At 39.9% G+C, this 14849-nt stretch overlaps 1 long non-coding RNA gene across 1 annotated transcript in view; it reads left to right on the forward strand.

The window, feature by feature from the left end:
* The window catches only part of LOC133550595 (uncharacterized), a 13154-nt gene extending 12339 nt beyond the window's left edge, over positions 1 to 815 (forward strand). Inside the window, exon 4 of the long non-coding RNA XR_009806330.1 lies at positions 1 to 815. This exon is cut by the window's left edge and continues 2319 nt beyond it. This is a non-coding gene — a long non-coding RNA (uncharacterized LOC133550595).
* Positions 816 to 14849: the final 14034 nt, after the last annotated feature.

Below are 14849 nucleotides of genomic sequence, written 5' to 3' on the forward strand. Positions count from 1 at the left end.
TTTGACCTGTACTGTACTTAGGTACATAGCCTCCCACATACATACACAAATACAATACAAACACACACACACGGTACATTCATCCACACGCACATTCACTGTACAAACATACATATACACATACTCTACATATACAAGTACATATAAATACATACATACACTTGTGCATATAATCACACGTCATCAAAAATATATTAACGTTGTTCCCCTTGGATAAACTGGGTAAAACACGACACTGACAAAGCTAAACCTATTGATACTATAACAATCTACAAGGTTATTACAATTTGCTTCTCTTTCTTCCCCTCCATTTATCTGCTTTCTTTTGAAATTCAAGTTATTACATATATGTATTGTTGCATTTGAAACAATTGTAGTGTTGATAATAAAGGTAATTATTGTTATTCATTATCAATAGTTCTATTTATATTGGTATTTTTATTGCTCCATTTGTAGTGCAATAATGTTGATTGTCATTTCTGTGTTAGTAATAATTACTTCACTAACTGCTTCTTTGCTATCAATTTTTCGTATCATATTCGTACATATTTTATTTGCTGATGCTGTTCTGTTGTTGTTGTCTCACTGTCTTATCCCCCTCTGGTCCCCGCAATTTCCCACTGTCTTCCTTTTTTCCTGTATCTATCCCCTCCTGCTCCAAATAATGTTATAGATCCATTCAATAAAGTCAAATACAAATAAGACAACAAGAGAAGTATCCCACTCTTCTCTTTTGTAAAGTAAATATGGGCAGCTACATCAACAACATGACTTGCCAGAACAAAAAAATAAATTAATAAAACACTGTACTTTAATCAAGTGATTCTTTTGGTGTACCACTAGATGGAGCTGGCGTACTGCTAGACCAGGGGTCTTTAACCTTTTTGACCTCGGGGCCCAACTTTTCCACCACAGGGGCCCACTTAAATACTAAGACTAAATTAGTCATCTTACTCGTTATTTTAATCGTATTCAATGATTCCATCCAACTTACTTACAGTTTACAACCATGTCAAATTATATGAAACCATGTGTTGATCACAATTATTTATTTAGGCTGATTAGAAGAGTTAGTACTAACCAAATATATTGCATAGAAAGGGACTCATAATTAACTGACAAAAAAATATTTACATACAAGTATGTTGTGTTAAAATATATAAACTAGATTAATTAATGTTTCTCAATTAAACTATCAATTAAATGAAAGTGCAAATGAAAATACTGTACAGCTTTACCACCTTAGTCATAATTTTTGCACTTGAGAAACTTATGACTTTAGCTCCAGACTTGTTTTGTTTGTTTGATATTGTCCTAACTGCTACAAGTGGTGGAAAAGTGTATTACAACTGAGTACTGATGATGTAGCTGCCCTCTAGGAGGCGCTCGCGGCACAGCAATGGTTAAGGAACACTGCACTAGACCACAGTTTTAGAACCACTGAATTAGAAAAAATATTTTAATTAGGATCTGACTAGATCATATAAATTAATGAATTTTTATTGTATTTATTTTGCAATTTTTTTTTAAGTAAGAGTAATTTGGGGTTTGGGTTGTTGCTTGACCCAGGGTTAAAGTTAGGGCTGTGGTCAATCTAGCAATCGATCAAATTTGATTTACGTTGCCCTTAATCACGAGTGCCTCAAAGGGTTTCAACAACGCACAAGGACATTTCCTGATCAAAAACCACATTCAGGCAAGGACAAACTCCAAAAACCCCAGATGGGGAAAAGAAGGAAACCTTGAGAAGGGATCGCAGATGTAGGAAGCCCCCTTCCAGGGTGACCAGCTACAATGGATGTCAAGTGAGTACAGTTATTGAATTGTTGAATCAAAAATTTTAAAATGTATTAGTTGTTAGATTAATAAATAAATTGGGAGTCCAGCCTATCTTCTTCCAGGCTCGTTCAGTCATCTACGCAGAGATGTCTATAGTTTTGCATGGAAGAGTGGTCTAACAAATGGTTCGTCCCGGGTCTTGGTTCAGGTCAGCTACCACCTCCTCAAGACTGATACCTCTCCAGAAACACATTGTAACTTCTCCAAGCAGGAGAGGGGTGACGCATTGGAGAAAAGTGGCAGATCAACTGGCTCAAAAAGGGGTCTTTTCAAAGGCTTGAGTATATAAATGAGTTTTAAAGCAGAAGTTGAACGCTTTTACTGAGGTAACATCTCCAAATGTTGCTGTTAAGGCATTCCAGAGCACTGGAGCTCGAGTGGAAAAGGCTCGACAGCTGGAGGTTTTTATTGGGTTAGAAGTAGGGTTAGAGTTAGGGTTAGTTTCTGTTTAGATGCAAGGTTAGAGCTATGAGAATGGTTAGTGTTAAGGGTTGGAATTATGATTGGGGTTTTCATTTAGAGTTGGGTTTGAGATTGGGGTTTAAGCCACTTTGGGTTTAGGGTTAGAGTAAGGATTGGAGTTATAGTTTGAGTTTGGTAGAATTGTTTGTGTATGGGGTTAGAAATATCATTCAATTTAGAGTTACAGTAAGAATTGGGATCGGGGTTAACGTTTGGGTGTGGGTTACTTAATATTGTTCAATCAATCAAAGTTTATTTATATAGCCCTTAACAAAAAGTGTCTCAAAGGGCTACGCAAGCCAGAACGACGTCCTTGGCTCAGATTCCACATGATTGGAAGAAAAAACTCAACACAATCGTATACATACATGTACTTTAAAACTGACTTTGAAACCACGTTGCAAAATAGTTGTATTTGTAAATTGAAACAACGTTGATCTCCAACGTTAGAGCCACGTTGTTGGTTGGGAAATGATCAAATTTCAAAGGTCAACTCGACATCATACCTGACATTAACTAAACGTCGTCCAAAAGCATGTTTCTGTCACGCGGTGGTGGTGATGATGAACCCTAAGATGCAGAGATGACAGGTTTGGTACATGATAAATATGGTTTTAATGTTTAAAAAAAAAGGCAAGGAAAACACAAACCAGAAACCTGGAAGCAGCAAACAGGGACAGGAGTCGGGATCCAAGGAAGAGCTCACAGCATACAGCAAACAATACTCCAGCACTGACTGGAGGGCAAGGCAGGTTTAAATAATGCCTCTGATTAGTGCACGGGCAGCAGGTGAGCGGGCAAACACTGATCAGAGGCAGGTGGAAATAATAAGTAACCATGGCAACTAAAACAGGGCTTCATGGTGGAAGAGGGGTTAGTGCGTCTGCCTCACAATACGAAGGTCCTGCAGTCTTGGGTTCAATCCCAGGCTCGGGATCTTTCTGTTTGGAGTTTGCATGTTTTCCCCGTGAATGCGTGGGTTCCCTCTGGGTACTCCAGCTTCCTCCCACCTCCAAAGCACCTGGGGATAGGTTGATTGGCAACACTAAGTTGGCCCTAGTGTGTGAATGTTGTCTGTCTATCTGTGTTGGCCCTGCGATGAGATGGCGACTTGTCCAGGGTGTAACCCGCCTTCCGCCCGATTGTAGCTGAGATAGGCACCAGCGCCCCCTGCAACCCCAAAAGGGAATAAGCGGTAGAAAATGGATGGGATGGGTAACTAAAACAAACAAGGATGCACAAAAAACAGGAACCAAAGGAGTCTTAGATGGAAAATAACAAAAAACATGATCCACACCACAGATCATGACAGTTTCAACGTTGTATTTGTGTTGTAGAATATTTTTTGGCAAATTAACAATATTCAAAGGTCAAATCAACGTCAGAACCCAAAAATTTCGTCAAAAAGCATGTTTCAACGTTATGTTTGAGTCGCTCAACGTCGGGACCTAATTCAACAGGTTTTCAACATTGTTTTAATGTCTTGTATTTGCTGTATAATTAGTATAGTTATGGGTAAGGGTATAACTAGGTTAGAGTAGATCTATACTTGGGGATGGACTTAGTCTTGGGTTTAATGTTGAGTTTTGGGTGTGGACTATTTTAAAGGTTGGGGTTTCTGTGATAAATAGTATTGGGTTAAGGTTTGAAGTTGTGGTTAGGATTAATGGTTAGTGTTGGGATTATGTTTAATGTTGGTTTAGGTTCTTTCAAACAGGAACGATAGCCCAAAGAACAACATGAAACAAATGAACGGCACTTACGTTATATGAAGTGTTGGGTGTGTAGTTGGTCGTAGTGTACATGTGTGTGTATGATGGAGTATTTCTCTGTAAAGTTTGAAGTGTTTAAACAGTCATCGGACGCCTTCATCCATCCATCCCGTTCCCATACAGTACCTGTCACCAAGCTCCCGGTCAAAGGTAGCACCATAATGTGGCTTTTGTTGGCGCAATCTTAGGGAAAACACACGACGACAAAAGAATGTGTCATTCTCTTTTCCAGGTCATTAATTTAAAAAACTAAATTGCGCAAAAAATCAAAGTCTTTCATATTGTTTGCGGGAAGACTTTCGAGAACAATACAGCGTGGTTTTATGCATCATGGAAATAAAACTACCCCAACCAGTATGTAATCTCTCAGTATAATCTATACTATTAACTTTGTGTTTTTTTATGGTTCCTATAGTGATGAAAGGTTTTGTTTCTGTAAAGACAGACCTTTTGTTATCTCTTTCTTAGTCCTCACTGTGAAAATGGGCTTTGTGTGCAGGCTTGTGTGAGTACATTGCTGAGCATGAGTCAGCCCACCTACGGACTTATGACACCCACAAAAAAATGGACCTTAAATATGTCACTTGTACGTGGAAAACTTCTCTTTAAAGTGTTTTTGCCGCTGGTGAACGTCAGCCATCGAAGGCCACATGTCCGTACCACGAAACGTAAAAAGAAAAACACCAGTTTACACAATTCTGTTTCAACTAAAGAATTTAGTTTTTTCTAACTGGGATTTTATTAATGTTTGCTCCATTACGTTCAAAGTTAGAGTATTAAATTAAGTGTAAATACCGAAAAGCTGTTTATAGTTTCTGTCCAATGAAAAGCATTTAATATGTACCGGTAAACTCATGCATGTAGCTTCAAATTTATTTAAACATTTTTTTTTTTTAGTTTCTGTCCATTGGAAAAAGTTTGTAAATCCATAAATTTGAACTTTTTATTGAACTCACATATTGTGGAGGTACGTGATATTGGTTTCTGCCCAATGAAAATAATGCATCTCCAAATTTTATGTAAACTATGTTTTGGAGGCACGTGTTTTAGTTTCTGACCATTGAAAAACATACAGACCAAAAGTTTGTACACACCTTCTCATTCAATGCGTTTTCTTTATTTTAATGACTATTTACATTGTAGATTGTCACTGAAGGCATCAAAATTATGAAACTTGTGAAGTGAAAACCATTTCAGATGACTACCCCTTGAAGCTTATCGAGAGAATGCCAAGAGTGCGCAAAGCAGTAATCAGAGTAAAGGGTGGATAATTTGAAGAAACTAGAATATAAAACATGTTTTCACTTATTTCACCTTTTTTTGTTAAGTACATAACTCCACATGTGTTCATTTATATCGTTTTGATGCCTTCAGTGACAATCTACAATGTAAATAGTCATGAAAATAAAATAAAAAACACATTGAATGAGGTGTGTCCAAACTTTTGGTCTGTACTGTATGTCTCCAAATTATTTATATGCTTATATTTTTTGGAGAAACATGTTTTTAGTTTTTTTCCAATGAAAAGCGTGTATTTGTATTTCCGTGGCGCAGTGGGACAGTGGCCGTGCGCAACCCGAGTGTCCCTGGTTCAATTCCCACCTAGTACCAACCTCGTCACGTCCGTTGTGTCCTGAGCAAGACACTTCACCCTTGCTCCTGATGGGTGCTGGTTAGCACCTTGCATGGCAGCTCCCTCCATCAGTGTGTGAATGTGTGTGTGAATGGGTAAATGGGGAAGTAGTGTCAAAGTGCTTTGAGTACCTTGAAGGTAGAAAAGCGCTATACAAGTACAACCCATTTATTTATTTATTTATTTTCAAGTCATACGTAAACTCGTGCATGTATCTCGGAAGTTTATATAAACTCATGTGTTTTGGAGCTAAGTGATTTTAGTTTCTGTCCAATTAAAAGTTTGTATCTCCAAATTATATGATAACTGCTTTTGGAGCCACGTATTTTTTGTTTTTAACCATTGAAAAACATGTCTCCAAATTATATATAAACTCATATATTTTACAGATGTTATTCTAGTTTTTGTCCAATGAAAAGTGTTTATCTCCAAAGTAAATACTGTATATACAGTACTTATACATTTTGGCGATACAGAATTTAAGTTTATGTCCGATGAAAAGCATGTATATGCAAAATATACATAATTTTATATTTTGGAGATACATTTTTTTAGTTTCTGCCCATTGAAAATCATGTATTCAAATTATGTACAAACTCATGCATTTTGAAGATAAGCGTTTTTAACTTCTGCCTAATGAAAACCATGTTTCTCCAAATCATATATGAACTCGGTTATTTTTGGAGATCGATCAATCACTCAATCAATCAATCAATCAATTATTATTTATATAGCCCTAAATCACTAGTGTCTCAAAGGGCTGCACAAACCATAACGACATCCTCGGTAGTGTCCACATAATATGTGGGCAACCCCCCCCCAGTGGACCGAAAGCAATGGATGTCGAACGGGTCTAACATGATACTGTGAAAGTTCAATCCATAGTGGATCCAACACAACCGTGAGGGTCCAGTCCAAAGCGGATCCAACACAGCAGAGAGAGTCCCATCCAAAGTGGAGCCAGCAGGAAACCATCCCAAGCGGAGGCGGCTCAGCAGCGCAGAGATGTCCCAGCCGATACACAGGCGAGCGGTCCATCCTGGGTCTCGACTCTGGACGAGCGGTCCATCCTGTGTCCCGACTCAGGACAGCCAGTATTTCATCCATGGCCACCGGACCGGACTCCCTCCACAAGGGAGAGTGGGACAGAGGAGAAAAACAAAAAAAACGGCAGATCAACTGGTCTAAAAAGGGAGTCTATTTAAAGGCTAGAGTATACAAATGACTGAGGTGGCATCTCGAACTGTTACCGGTAGGGCATTCCAGAGTACTGGAGCCCGAACGGATAACGCTCTATAGCCTGCAGAATTTTTTGGGGCTTTAGGAATCACTAATAAGCCGGAGTCCTTTGAACGCAGATTTCTTGCCGGGACATATGGTACAATACAGTCGGCAAGATAGGCTGGAGCTAGACCGTGTAGTATTTTATACGTAAGTAGTAAAACCTTAAAGTCACATCTTAAGTGCACAGGAAGCCAGTGCAGGTGAGCCAGTACAGGTGTAATGTGATCAAACTTTCTTGTTCTTGTCAAAAGTCTAGCAGCCGCATTTTGTACCAACTGTAATCGTTTAATGCTAGACATGGGAAGACCCGAAAATAATACGTTACAGTAATCGAGATGAGACGTAACAAACGCATGGATAATGATCTCAGCGTCATTAGGGTACCAAATTGAGCGAATTTTAGCGATATTACAGAGATGAAAGAAGGCCGTTTTAGTAACGCTTTTAATGTGTGACTCAAAGGAGAGAGTTGGGTCGAAGATAATACCCAGATTCTTTACAGAGTCGCCTTGTTTAATTGTTTGGTTGTCAAATGTTAAAGTTTTATTATTAAATAGAGGTCGGTGTCTAGCAGGACAGATAATCGCAATTTCTGTTATTTTGCCATTGAGTTGCAAAAAGTTGGCGGACATCCATTGTTTAATTTCATGAAGACACGCCTCCAGCTGACTACAATCCGGCGTGTTGGTCAGCTTTAGGTGCATTTAGAGTTGGGTGTCATCAGCATAACAGTGAAAGCTAACACCGTATTTGCGTATGATGTCACCTAGCGGCAGCATGTAGATGCTGAAGAGTGCAGGGCCAAGGACCGAACCCTGGGGAACTCCACATGTTACCTTAACATAGTCCGAGGTCACATTGTTATGGGAGACGCACTGCATCCTGTCAGTAAGATAAGAGTTAAACCAAGACAGTAGTGCATTCAACTGAATATGGGTTGAAAAGGATTTGCAAATCATTATATTATGTTTTTATATACCTTTAACATAATTTCCCAACTCATATGAAAAACTTGTGTTTTTTGAAATGTGTTTTGCCTAATACCTCAAAGTGACAGCTTTGTTGAAGATTCTTGCCAAAAATCACCACCTTGTGTCCTTGAAATGACATCAAACTGGAACAATAACAAGTCCAGTCTTTTATCAAGTCTGTCATTTCCATTTTAATGTCAGCCATATAAATTATTGGCTAAAAATGAGCCAGGATATAAAACTTTAGTCATAGTCCAAAGGTATTTTACTGCATAAAGCATGACTTTGAAGTAGACAATAGTGTGTTTGTCAAGAAAGGCTTCAAAGTTGGATCATTATTTGTTAGGACAAGAGCGACCGTACATGTTTGAACAAACTCCCTCAAACTTTTTTTTTTTTCCTGCCGGTTGCCTGCACGCATCAGCGAAGCACACCGATCACTTCCTCCCGTTGCGTCACTGGCAGCATTCCTGATATGACGGCCGGTTAGCAAACCCTGGAAGTGTTTTGGCAACTGCAACCAAAGCACGAACTGGTACAAGGTACAACAGCCGCGGGGGGGAGCTGATGGATTCCCGGGAAACATCTGAGCATTGATGTTGTCGGTCCGATACCTGTCTTCTTTGAAGTCAGAGTGTAAATTGTAATTTATCACCGGGCAGAATGAAACCGTTCCAACCATGGTCCTGTACCTTTTGTATCACACACATCACACCGAGAGATCTTTTGTAGGAATATTGGTTTTAAAACGTTTGCACCACTATAGAGAAACGAACACGGTACTTAACATGCGAAACATTGATTTAATGATTGATTGATTGATTGATTGATTGAGAAGTTTATTGACATCTTAAAGAATTCATGTAACGCTTTAAAAAGGCAAATGGATGGCACAAAAAGCCAATAGGCTTGTTTCCATTGTGGTCCCTCAAATATTCATCACATTTGATACATTCAATAATAAAATATATATAACCTGTTCAAAAATGGATAAATGGTGTATATATACACAGTACATATGTCAGGGGATTTGAAATGGATTGTGATTAAAACGGCACAATTTTAGCATTTAACATGCCTTTTTAAATAGAAATTACATTTTATTTGGAAAATCACCACAATACAATATACAACCAAAAAATGAAGTGCCTGGTATATCCTTTTAAGTTGCTTCTCCGTCAAACACACCATCAGCAGCTTCTCCATTTGTTCGTGGCTAAATTTCTGCCGTTTAGATATCATTCACCCGTCCTTGGCTGGCGTTATCGACTCATTCTAGATCGGTATGGTGCAGACGAGCAGGAGTACGCTCCGACTGCTACGTCAAGTCAGCTGCACGCTACGCCATGTTTTTGATTTTTTTCTTCAGTTCTCTGAATATCATCCGCTACTTCGTCTTCTCAGTGCTGACCTTCGCAATCACGTTCGGCCTTATCATGAATTGGAAAAACAACTGATAGCTAACGCTAGTGAGTAAGTCACCGGATGTTTTGATCGGAGTGTCCTGGGCATGACGTCAAAGTGCATCCGTCAGGGGAGGCTCCTCTATAGGGTCTTGGGGCACTAGGTGGTTAACCCCTTTACTACTGTTACCCCAGGTGGCCCTTGGCAAAGGCCTAGTACCTGACTGCCCCTTAACTAGGGATATGGTGAAGACCTCAACGGCGGAGCAGGCGGAAGACAGTAGATTTAAGAACTACCACAATGGCTACGATGACGGAAGAACGCCGCAGCAGAAAAGGGTCCCCAGTCGTCTTGGACTCCATGCCACTGGACCCTGACCCGATTCTGTCAAGGATCGTATGGTGAGTGTCTGTGCACAAAGTCACGCACAGGCATCCTCCATAAAGGGATACACCCCTACCAGGAGGATCGTCATACTTGCTCGAGTGACCGCCAATGATGATGATGATTTTGGTCGGATCTTCCGGGGTTCATTGTGGCATTCACCTCGCCAACGAACAGTGGGGAGACTCGTAACACGGATTGTAGCTCGCAACCTGAAGCATAAAAATTAGCCGAGAGACAGTACGTTTCCCAAAAAACTCGGAATTGTGCCACCCAATCGATGCTATTTGCGTCCATGAAAAATTTAATGTTTAAGTGAAAGATAAAATCAACTAGAAAAATATATATTTTTTTTTTAAACAAGGAGTCCTGCACAGTTGCAATTGCATATTTAATACATACAAATGAAAAATATTTTAAAGTACTTTAAACACGAAAACATTATTGTTTTCTAAAATTAGACTTAATAATCCCTCAGGCGGTACTGTATCAAAAACCGACATCAGTGTGTAAAGGATATCACCACATGGGCTCAGGCACACTTCAAAAATCCACTGTCAGTAACTACAGTTGCTCGCTACATCTGTAAGTGCAAGTTAAAACTCTACGATGCAAAGCGAAAGCCATTTATCAACAACACCCAGAAACGCCGCCTGCTTGGCTGGGCCCGAGCTCCTCTAAGATGAACTGACGCAATGTTTAAAAGTAGTCTGACGAGTCCACATTTCAAATTGTTTTAGGAAACTGTGGACGTCCGGAACAAAGAGGAAAAGAACCATCCGGATTGTTATAGGTGCAAAGTTCAAAAGCCAGCATCTGTGATGGTATGGGGGTGTATTAGTGCCCAAGGCATTAGGGAAAAATATAATAATTTAAAACCTTTAAAAAAAGTTGTTAATTTTCCTAATTTTGTCTAACGCCACTCTTTAGATGTGTCTCTGGGTTTTCAGTCTTGTTGCCATGATACATTACAAAAATGTAAAGTAAAGTACCGATGATTGTCTCACACACTAGGTGTGGTGAAATGTGTCCTCTGCATTTGACCCATTCCCTTGTTCACCCCCTGGTAGGTGAGGAGAGCAGGTATGGTGCAGACGAGCAGGAGTACGCTCCGACTGCTACGTCAAGTCAGCTGCACGCTACGCCATGTTTTTGATTTTTTTCTTCAGTTCTCTGAATATCATCCGCTACTTCATCTTCTCAGTGCTGACCTTCGCAATCACGTTCGGCCTTGTCATGAATTGGAAAAACGACTGATAGCTAACGCTAGTGAGTAAGTCACCAGATGTTTTGATCGGAGTGTCCTGGGCATGACGTCAAAGTGCATCCGTCAGGGGAGGCTCCTCTATAGGGTCTTGGGGCACTAGGTGGTTAACCCCTTTACTACTGTTACCCCAGGTGGCCCTTGGCAAAGGCCTAGTACCTGACTGCCCCTTAACTAGGGATATGGTGAAGACCTCAACGGCGGAGCAGGCGGAAGACAGTAGATTTAAGAACTACCACAATGGCTACGATGACGGAAGAACGCCGCAGCAGAAAAGGGTCCCCAGTCGTCTTGGACTCCATGCCACTGGACCCTGACCCGATTCTGTCAAGGATCGTATGGTGACTGTCTGTGCACAAAGTCACGCACAGGCATCCTCCATAAAGGGATACACCCCTACCAGGAGGATCGTCATACTTGCTCGAGTGACCGCCAATGATGATGATGATTTTGGTCGGATCTTCCGGGGTTCATTGTGGCATTCACCTCGCCAACGAACAGTGGGGAAACTCGTAACACGGATTGTAGCTCGCAACCTGAAGCATAAAAATTAGCCGAGAGACAGTACGTTTCCCAAAAAACTCGGAATTGTGCCACCCAATCGATGCTATTTGCGTCCATGAAAAATTTAATGTTTAAGTGAAAGATAAAATCAACTAGAAAAATATTTTTTTTTTTTTAAACAAGGAGTCCTGCACAGTTGCAATTGCATATTTAATACATACAAATGAAAAATATTTTAAAGTACTTTAAACACGAAAACATTATTGTTTTCTAAAATTAGACTTAATAATCCCTCAGGCAGTACTGTATCAAAAACCGACATCAGTGTGTAAAGGATATCACCACATGGGCTCAGGCACACTTCAAAAATCCACTGTCAGTAACTACAGTTGCTCGCTACATCTGTAAGTGCAAGTTAAAACTCTACGATGCAAAGCGAAAGCCATTTATCAACAACACCCAGAAACGCCGCCTGCTTGGCTGGGCCCGAGCTCCTCTAAGATGAACTGACGCAAGGTTTAAAAGAAGTCTGACGAGTCCACATTTCAAATTGTTTTAGGAAACTGTGGACGTCCGGAACAAAGAGGAAAAGAACCATCCGGATTGTTATAGGTGCAAAGTTCAAAAGCCAGCATCTGTGATGGTATGGGGGTGTATTAGGGCCCAAGGCATTAGGGAAAAATATAATAATTTAAAACCTTTAAAAAAAGTTGTTAATTTTCCTAATTTTGTCTAACGCCACTCTTTAGATGTGTCTCTGGGTTTTCAGTCTTGTTGCCATGATACATTACAAAAATGTAAAGTGAAGTACCGATGATTGTCTCACACACTAGGTGTGGTGAAATGTGTCCTCTGCATTTGACCCATTCCCTTGTTCACCCCCTGGTAGGTGAGGAGAGCAGTGAGCAGCAGCGGGGGCCGCGCCCGGGAAGTGAAATAACCCCCAGTTCCTACCCTTGATGCTGCGTGCCAAGCAGGGAGATAATGGGTCCCATTTTTATAGTCTTTGGTATGCCTCCCGTAGCACATTGTGGAAATTAAAATTGAACATGAGAAAATAAAAAATGGGTAAAATATAGCAAAAAAGACGAATTTGAAGAGGACAAGCCTCTGACACTGATTACTAAAAATAACACAAACATTGTCTTTAATTATACATACAGTATTTATATTGATCTTAAACCATTTCTAATTTAAAAAAATATATCTAAAAAAAAAAGCTCCTTGGCATTCTTTGATTTTTCAGGAAGTGTCCTTTCGGAGGAAAAAGTTTGGACATCCCTGGTTCAGATCCTCAGCAGGCCACCGTATATTCCATGACATTTCAAGAATAACTGGGGTTGTTCAAATCGACGCTTAGTCCTGTTTCCTCACTTATCATTTTGTTAAGTTATTACTTTTTGTTCTTATTGAAAAACATCTATTAGCACAAAGGCCATGTGGTTATATATAGAGGCCAAAAGTTTGGACACACCTTATCATTCAATGTATTTTCTCTATTTTCATGACTATTTACATTGTAGATTGTCACTGAAGGCATCAAAACTATGAATGAATACATGTGGAGTTATGTACTAACAAAAAAAGATATAATAACTGAAACCATGTTTTATTTTCTCATTTCTTCAAAATAGCCACCCTTTAATCTGATTACTGATTTGCACACTCTTGTCATTCTCTCGATGAGCTTCAAGAGGTAGTCACCTGAAACTGTTTTCAATTCACAGGTGTCATAGTTTTGATGCCTTCAGTGACAATGTAAATAGTCATGAAAATAAAGAAAACACATTGAAATGAGGTGTGTCCAAACTTGTATATATATATATATATATATATGTATGTATGTATGTATGTATGTATGTATGTATGTATGTATATATATATGTATATGTATGTATGTATATATGTATATATATGTATATGTATGTATGTATATATGTATATGTATGTATGTATATATGTATATGTATGTATGTATGTATGTATATATGTATATATATGTATATGTATATATATGTATATGTATATATGTATATATATGTATATGTATATGTATGTATGTATATATGTATATGTATGTATGTATATATATGTATGTATGTATATATGTATATGTATGTATGTATGTATATATGTATATGTATATATATATATATATGTATATGTATGTGTATATATATATATATATATATATACACATATATATGTGTATACATATATATATATGTGTATATATGTATATATGTGTGTGTATATATATATATATATATATATATATATATATATTTCTCAGCCTCCTCAGACCACAGGTGCAACATGCCCAGGACAGCCTGCAGTTTGCGTACCAGGAAGGCGTTGGTGTGGAGGATGCTATCCTTTACCTGCTGCATCGAGCCCACTCACACCTGGATAAGGGAAATGGCACTGTGAGGATCCTGTTCCTGGACTTCTCGAGTGCCTCTAATACCATCCAGCCCCACCTCCTTCAGGACAAGCTCTACAAAATGCAAGTGGACCCCTGCCTGGTTGCCTGGATTTCGAACTACCTCACCGACAGGCCACAGTACGTCAGACTGAAGGACATCACGTCTGACACTGTGATCAGCAGCACCGGAGCACCGCAGGGAACGGTGCTGGCCCCTCTTCTCTTTACCCTGTACACCGCTGACTTCTGCTACAACTCAGAGCTGTGTCACATCCAGAGGTACGCGGATGACACAGCCATCGTCGGGTGCATCAGGGACGGCAGAGAGGAGGAGTTTCGGAACCTGGTGAGGGACTTTGTTGTGTGGTGCCACACGAACGTCTTGCAACTCAATCCGTCAAAGACCAAGGAGCTGGTCATTGACTTTGGGAGGTCCAGTCCACGTTCACAACCTATTGTGATCGAGGGAGTTGAGGTACAGACCGTGGACTCATTCAAGTACCTCGGGGTTTGGTTGGACAATAAGCTGGACTGGACTGTTAACACGGACCACCAGTACAAGAAAGGACAGAGCAGGCTGTACTTCCTCATGAGACTGCACTCCTTCAACATTTGTAGAAAACTCCTGTGGATGTACTACCAGCCTGTGGTTGCCAGTGTTCTGTTCTACATGGTAGTGTGCTGGGGGGGCAGTACATCTAAGAAGGACAGCTCCAGACTTGAGAAACTGATCAGGCGGGCCGGTTCTACAATCGGAATGAAACTGGACTCACTGGTGACGGTGGCAGAGAAGAGGACTGTTGACAAACTAGTGAGCATCCTGGATGATGCCAGTCACCCTCTGCATAGCGTTATCAGTAGCCAGAGGAGCCTGTTCAGTGCTAGACTGCTTCATCCCAAGTGCAGG

The sequence above is a fragment of the Nerophis ophidion genome, linkage group LG04 (genome assembly GCF_033978795.1).
Source record: "Nerophis ophidion isolate RoL-2023_Sa linkage group LG04, RoL_Noph_v1.0, whole genome shotgun sequence".
NCBI classification, from domain to species: Eukaryota; Metazoa; Chordata; class Actinopteri; order Syngnathiformes; family Syngnathidae; genus Nerophis; species Nerophis ophidion.